Below are 7,829 nucleotides of genomic sequence, written 5' to 3'. Positions count from 1 at the left end.
TCATTTGCAAGTCACCAAAGCCAGAAAGAAAAAGCAGAAGCAAACTGCTCTCTCCTTCACTCCCTCCTCCCACCCCCCCCACAAAAAAAAACCAAACAAAAAAACCCCACAAAAACCAAAACAACCCCAAGCCAAAAACTTTGTCTTTCCAAAATATGCAGACCAGCAGGGTCTGCAGGTTGGAAATCTGTATGTTTAAACCTTCTCCCAGTGGACGCCATTTTTGCCAAATGTTAAAAGCAGAGGGAAAGCAAATCCTAACCACCTCCTATTCCCTCTTAGTCCTGAAAAGCATGGCTAAATGGTTGGAGCGGTCTTCTGGAAAGTTGGAAACTGTCAGACTCTGAGAATTCCCCTAGAATTATTACTGACATGTCTCTCGTTTGAGGATTTCCAGTGCTTTCACATTGAATTAAACGTATTGGAAGATAAGGGCAGCCAACAGCTCTCTGAAGAAAACCTCAATGGTTAGGAGCTATGGGCTACATTTACAAAGGTCTCTAGTTGCCTTTAAATGCTGGTAGACACCTGGTCAAAAGCAAGTAGGCACTCAGCTCCTCAGGATGTGCAGGAAACTCCTCACAGGATACCTGTGTGTCAGTTAAAGAATAAAGCTAAAAATCTATTTCCTGCCATGGCAACATCCTAATTCACGCTTCTTTTTGACACAGGGATACTTTTCCACAATGGTGAGGTAATGATTGAGGGACCCCTCCTGCAAGGTACTGGGTACCCCTACTTCCCACCAAAGTCTCCAATGCCGGGGAGAGGAAAACTCACAGACCAAGCTTCTCATCAGAAAATGCCAAATTCTGAAAGCAAATGGACTCAGTGAGAGTTTTCCTGGAAGAAAAGATTCACTAACTGGTTTATGAATTCAAAGCATTATTTATTACAAGCTCTATTCATGCTTGACAGTGAGAAATCATTAGTGGGTAGAAGAATGGAGTCATCTGGCAGCAGCTTTTATCTTTCCCAGGTCTTTTTGACCCAAATACTGCCAAAATACCCAGTCCTTTTGCTTCATTGTTAGTGTTTGCAAAATGACAGTCAGATGTTTCATTCCATCCACAGGTTTTCTGTCTTTTCCTCTTCTAATATTCTTGTACTCTGCATTGTGAGAACTTGATCTAATCACTTTTTGTCAGATTTGTCCCTTTCTCTTTCCAGACATCAGCATTAGATCCTGCTGTTCTTGTCCTCATGCAAAAAGGTAGGACCTTCTCTTCTGTGACATTTCTCATGCCCTTTGAGCTGGTATAAACAATGTGAGGAAGAGCAGAGGAAAGGAGAACACTCAAATGCCTGCTGCACCAATTTGCAACACAAATGATCTTTAAATATCCTTACCAGGCCTTCCTCAAGAACAAGTGTGTGTGAAGTGGTGAAGACTGCAAGACCTTAAAGGCCGTCCTTTGCAGAACTGCCTGACTGCCCTGCAACCCTACCAGCTTCAGGAGATGGAGCACACGTCCAGGATTTCACCATCCCTTCTGAGAGAGGTGTGACAGGGATGGTGAAGCACGGGCACCACAGTTTGCAGGTCTTACAGAGAGCAGTGCTTGGGTAGGGAAATGCTCCTCCACGCTCTGCCCCTGCTCAAGCACACGCCATCTCTCCCAGCAGGGAGTAGAGCCATGCGTGAACATGCAGGGAGGAGATGGGTTCAGTCAAACAGAGCTTCTTTTTAAACTCTTCCGTCTTCTAAAGTTCTGAGACTTACACAAAACCATCGTCTGCTAAATGTCCCCTGGAATGAGTCTCTTAAAAGACAGAAAATTACTTGACGCATGTCCAGCTGGAATGAAACAGAAACACAACAGCACTAGTTACAGAGAAAAATACGTGTCCAACATATTCATTCAACAGAATAATCATTGGCAGTGCTGAAGAAGAAAAGGAATTTGTTGCAACTGCCATTGCCAAGGATTTCAAAAGATGTAATTGTCAGGTAAGGACCCAATTCTTACTGTTAGACCATAGGCTACATATGCCTTTCACAAACCTCTCTTCCACTCATTTTTATCAGGACAATGCTTGTTTTAAATTAAAACAGTATTTAAATTTTAATCCTTGTAGTTAATAGTCATCCTCTTGTTCACAAGTGAGGTGCTGAGAAGACTGAGGGAGCAATCCAAGAACAGTCCAGCCCGTGGAGCAACCACTGTGTTGCAGACCGGAGTGGAAAAGATCAGTTCTGATCAGATGGTTTCAGTCCCAACAAATCTTTTTTTTTTCCTCTCCCTCTTGTTCCCTCCAAATCATGAAAAGAAAGGGTATCATCTCAGACATAGTCTCTTGAAACCTGAGGTAATCAAAATAAAGCTGTATGTCAAACAAGAAGAGAATGCAAGAGTCCTTTGCACGAACCAGGAAAAAAGGAAAAGCACCACAGGAAAATCCCCTGTTTACTGCATGTTTGTTTTTGTAAAAATAGTATCTTTAAAAATGTATATTTTCTATTTTTTCCACATTTTATTGCAATTCTGTATTCTATTCAAAGTCCTTTTTTCACATTACATGGGACTAGGGCATAATGCAATATACACGTTACATACACACACACACACACAAAGACTGTGAGGTGAAAGCAACCAAAATGCCATGAAATACTTGTTGGGGTTCCCTGCCCAATTTTAACATGGAGCACATGGCCATAGAAATTAGGGCATATTTCCAGTTATATTTCCGCATATTATCCATAGCTTTACTCATTGAGTTTCTATCTTCTCTTCTTTGCCTTCCCTTACTACTTCTGCTTTTCATTTTTCCTTTTCTTCTTAACAGATATTTGGTATTTACATCACCTGTACCTTGCTTTAGAAGTCCCATTAAAATCTTTGTCACCCTCTTCTCAATCTACCTTTAACTTTATCTTCCAAAGGACATGCATGTTTTCTAGTTTCTCAGTTAGGTGAATGTGTCTATAGTTAATGCATCCATGTGGTTGATTAAAAAAGAAAAACACAAACCAAACCACAAAAAGAGAGAAACCCCCCCCCCCCAAAAAGAAAACAGAATGACATATTCTCTTATATTTTCCATCATACTGAAAATTATCTTACTCAATTGAAAAAAAAATATTAAAAAACTAAAAAGAAGGGTGCTATTGGCAGTCTAAAATGAATTTCAGGAAAGTTATGGTTTGAATGAAGAGAGATTTGAGGATGGAAACTACCCAGAGACATTTGTTTCAGTATTTTTGACCAGCTTTGCCTTTGTAAGACACTCAGCTCACATCTCAAACTGATTTGAATATAAGAAGCTAGAGATCATCAATGGGATTAAGATGTTTTGGAAGTGAATTTAAAATAGGATATTTTGTGCATATCTATACTGCATTTAGACACATTAATAACACAGTCTCTCTCTGTCTTGGGAAAATCTCTTTCCATTCTGTTATATAAAGACTCCTAACCCTCATAATATTGTATTTTATTTCAAAGGTAAATCCTCCCACCCCTTTTGAATGAGTCTGGTTTTGAGACCCAGGCTGTGTTAGTCCCTATCCATGCAGTATATAAAGGTAGTATAAAGGCTATACAGGTGCCAGTAGTAAGAAATATACCTCAGATGGGATGGTCTCAACCTACTGTGAATAACCTTTTTGCAACTGTTGTGAAAAGTCTGTGGGCAAGCCCCTCCAAGTGGACGTTTTAAAAAATCAGTCAGTTTCTTAAATCCACCATTTTCCAAGAGTGCTTTTTTCTCCTTTCAAAGAATAGGCTATGTTCAAATAGAAGGCCCTGCAAGTGAGAGGAGCAATACTGGCAGATCTAGATACTGCCACCCTCTGTTCATCTCCAAACTTGGATCATCACATTGGAAGGCTTCCTTGTACTGTATATCCCCAGGCATCTCACTCCTTATCAGAGAAGGCCAGCAGCACATGGCTCAAGAGGGAAGACGCTCCACAGACCATTCTCCCCTTGGACTCTGTGAGGACTTTCTGCTGAAGAACAGAATAAAATTACAATGGACTTTGTGATGAAGCCTTTTTTTATTTGTTTAGTTTATGGTAGCATCCAGTAGGCTGAAATATGTACTTGAAGTTGCACAAATTCAAAAGAAGCCCCTGCCTTGTAAAGGTTAAGTATATCTGACACGAATACAGAGAAAAGAAGAATGTTCCTATTTCGTGGATGAGGAGCTGGGGCTGAATAAATTCAGATTTTTAAGCGTTCTTTGACATCTAAAGACACAAGAGGATTGTCAAAATTTAATAGTTCGTCAAAACCACTTAGATCATCTGCATCTTCAAGTGTGTGTCTGCACACTTTTGCAACTTCTATAGACAAGTATGGGTTCATCTCCACTAATTTCACCCAACTGGAAATGAAGTGTGCAGAACATGCTTTCTGCCTAGATAGGCTGTAGGGACACACAGGTATCTTCAGCATCTGATTTAGTCAGTGGTGTGTTGCTCAGCACAAAGTGGCTCGTGGTTTCCATTAGGTATAGAGGTTTGTCAAACATGAAGCAACAGATCGCACCTGTATCCCACAAATTCCAAACGATTGGCTCATTTCATAAAGAAAAGTTATTAGTCAAGGAGTAGCCTTTGATGGACACAGCAGCATGGCAACTTCATGCTGTAAACCATACAGATAGGCAAAAAAAATGGTTATAACAACTCAGACTCCAAACTTTATAAATCACTAGGACAAGAAATTTGTGGTGTCTAAGCTGATGTGGAGACAAAAACATGAACAAAGCAGAGGTTGCACATGCAAGAAAAAAAGCAATCATTAGAACAATGAAGCATTTGGCTTTAATCCCAGTAGTGATGCTGCCATGCATTTAGTTAGTAATTACATCTGTCAGCTGTCACATACTCCTGGCAGGAGGGCTGCAGGGCTACCAAATAACCTTTTCAGAACTTCATCTGTGATCCCTTGGGAAAAAAACATGTCTTTTCTCCATGGGTCATGATCAAAACCTTAATCTACATGTAGCTGCCGAATTGCTCCTGTTTGGGTTTGGGTTTAGCTCCCAGCCCAGGCGCTGGGGCTCCTGCTGAGGGCTGGTTGCTCAGCGATATGGCTTCCTCCAGCAGCAGCCCCCTCCCAGCAGAAACAACAGATAATTTTTATTGTTATTGCTGCTGTATATTTATTTTCTGTGAAGAAGGAGCCATTTGTTTTAACCTAACTCAGCTCAAAAACAGGCACCGTTTAATTGCAGTTGAAAGCGTATCATGCAAGGAGGCTGGAATTCTTCGCCTGCTTCGCAGAAAAAGCACCTCTCCTTAAAGATAACTTAAGGCGTATCACCAATAACCAGGTTAAAACCCTCTTAAAAGGAAGGTCACCACAATCCTTACTGGACAGAGCAAATTACTCCGCTGCCTTTTTCTTTCAGCTATGATTTTGTGCACTGACCTTTGGAAAGTATGGTCAAATAGCCTTTAGCAGCAGTTGTAAAGCATAAGATCATTGCATGGACACTGATTTCATTAGGCAGCCCTGTATAAATTAGCATTACTTACTGGGGGGTATGCAGCTAGTGGTTCTGAAAAGAGTTGGGGTTTGTTCATTCAGTGTGCTATGCCTATAAGTGAAGAGAAACCTTCCTGCCTCTCTGCAGAGACAGCTGCCCTTCTGCGCTTTGCTGCAGATGTGAGATATTACACAGAGAGAGTCCCTGGGTGAGATTTTTTTTTTCATAGCGGAGACTATGCAAGGCAGAGAGTAGCAGCCATGGACTCTTATGAAGCTACTCTGATTTAGCTCAGGTAAAGATCTCATTCACTACCAGATTTTGCACCCTCAAGTCAAAAAACCTCAGGTCAAATTTGACCCTCCCTAGTGTCTGAGCACCTTCCAGGTAAAATGGAACATGCAACAGTGAAGTCCTTTGTAAAATCCTGGGAGCCTCCAGCATCTCTCCATCAGAGGGGAAATCTGCCTGGGATTTGGCCCTTCTGGCTCTTTTTCTTCTTTTAGCTCACCAGGTTTAGGAAGGGAAAGTTTTCTATTCCAGCAAGTGCCATTCTCATGATGGCAACAATTTTTGAAGCAGAAGGCTTGTTGGACACTTCCTAAAGATTTTTAGAGCTCAGATTTACCCGATTTTTTTCTAAGATTATTCCCCAGCTGAATCTCATCCACAAAGACTGCCAATGCCGTGCTGGCAAAAATGTCCTCTACATAGCTGAGCTCCCACCATTCAAATATCTCTAAACCCCCTTGAACACCCTTAAACTGCCTATCAGTTTCAGTTTTGTTCTGTTTTACTAGATGGATTAGTATTCAGGGTCACTTTTAGTTTTTATGGACCAGTTTGTTAATCTCCCGTGAGAAAAGTTAGCTCTGTCTGAACCTCAGGGAAGGGAGAAGCAAATGCAGGATTAACAATAAGAATAAAATTAATCAGAGAAAAGCTTATGTAATGAATTATAAACAACGTGCCAGCTGTGGCAACTGCAGAAAGTTACTAAAATTACGGAAGAGAAAAAAGTACAGTTCTGATACACATTAAAATCTCCCATTTCAGTCACAATCCTGACACTCAAGCTTGTCCTAACTCCTTTAAGTGATCCTCTAAGTCTGTCCCCTTCTATACTTCAACAAAACAATAGGAGCTAGCAGATGGGAGAGGCGTACTCTGCTACACAGTCCCTTTCCTTGATCGTATTCAAGAAGCCAATGGCTGTCAGGCCCCACAAAAAAAGTTTGAAAGGCTCAGGGATGCGTTTTGTCTTCAGTGACATTAACTGGAAACATGCCCTATATACTTTCTCCAGCTGCTTGAAGACCATCACTTGGAGCTTTGTTATCCAGGCATGTAAAAATGATATCTCAAAAAGTAACATGACATATTTTCTGCTACTAAAGAAGAGGCAGTTTTCACTCTCTGCTTTACTTCCCCAATGTCTAACTTGATCCATGATTTAAAGTAGTGTAATGGCAGCAGAATTATCTTCCTTACATATTTATGCTTGCTTTTAGGAAGAACTTAAAAATGCTGGATGCTGTACTTGCTCTTTCAATTCAATTTTGCTGTGGTGGTGATAGATGAAGCAGGGTACTCTAACACAAAACCTGCGCATGTACAAACTTCAGACCATTAGTTCACTTAGGCATCAAAACATGCCTGAGAAGAATTCTCCCTTTCTCCCCTTTTCTGTGGATGGGGAAGCAGGAGCAGCTGGGGCTGAAATGCGGACAAAGGATGAAGTTTTCTGGGTCCTGGTCTCTGCATTTGGGTGGGAGGGTGACTGAGGAGCTCAGGCTCATCCCAGTCTTTGGCTGCAGCACATGCCACCGTCTCCTTACCTCTTTATTCTGTAGCTTGCCTTGATCTAGGATGGGCTTTTGTCAGTGTCTCCGTGCATATGCCTGGTCAAGCTAAAGAAATGCAGTCTCTATTGTACTAAGAAGGAAATTAAATCAATGCTCTTTAACTTAGGTTTCAGTTTGGATCCATTTGCAACTGAAACATTTCCATTTAATTGCAATTTGAGATCCACAAAGCTGCCCAGAACAGTTAAGGTTCACTTCTACTTCAGGAAAAAATCAACATTTTGAATCAGTTAGTCAATAACTTTTTAACAATAGTTTTGGTTCAGGTTCAGTTTGAGAAATTAATTATATTTCAGAGTTTCCTTGAGAGGTGGGCTCATCGCATACTCTGACTATTAAGCAATATTCATGCATTATTACAGGTCTGTCCTAGCAAATTCTGATTAGTAGTCCTCTGTCATACTGGAGGATGTCTCAAGAGTGGTTTCAGAGAGTCTGGTACTATCCTGCTGTCTGTGTTTCCATTCATAGACCCAGTGATGGAATAGAGCATACTTACTAAATTTGCAGATGCTATAAAGCTGA

This window comes from Rissa tridactyla, chromosome 3, assembly GCF_028500815.1.
Source record: "Rissa tridactyla isolate bRisTri1 chromosome 3, bRisTri1.patW.cur.20221130, whole genome shotgun sequence".
Classification (NCBI taxonomy): Eukaryota; Metazoa; Chordata; class Aves; order Charadriiformes; family Laridae; genus Rissa; species Rissa tridactyla.
Note: the sequence above shows the minus strand (reverse complement) of the source record.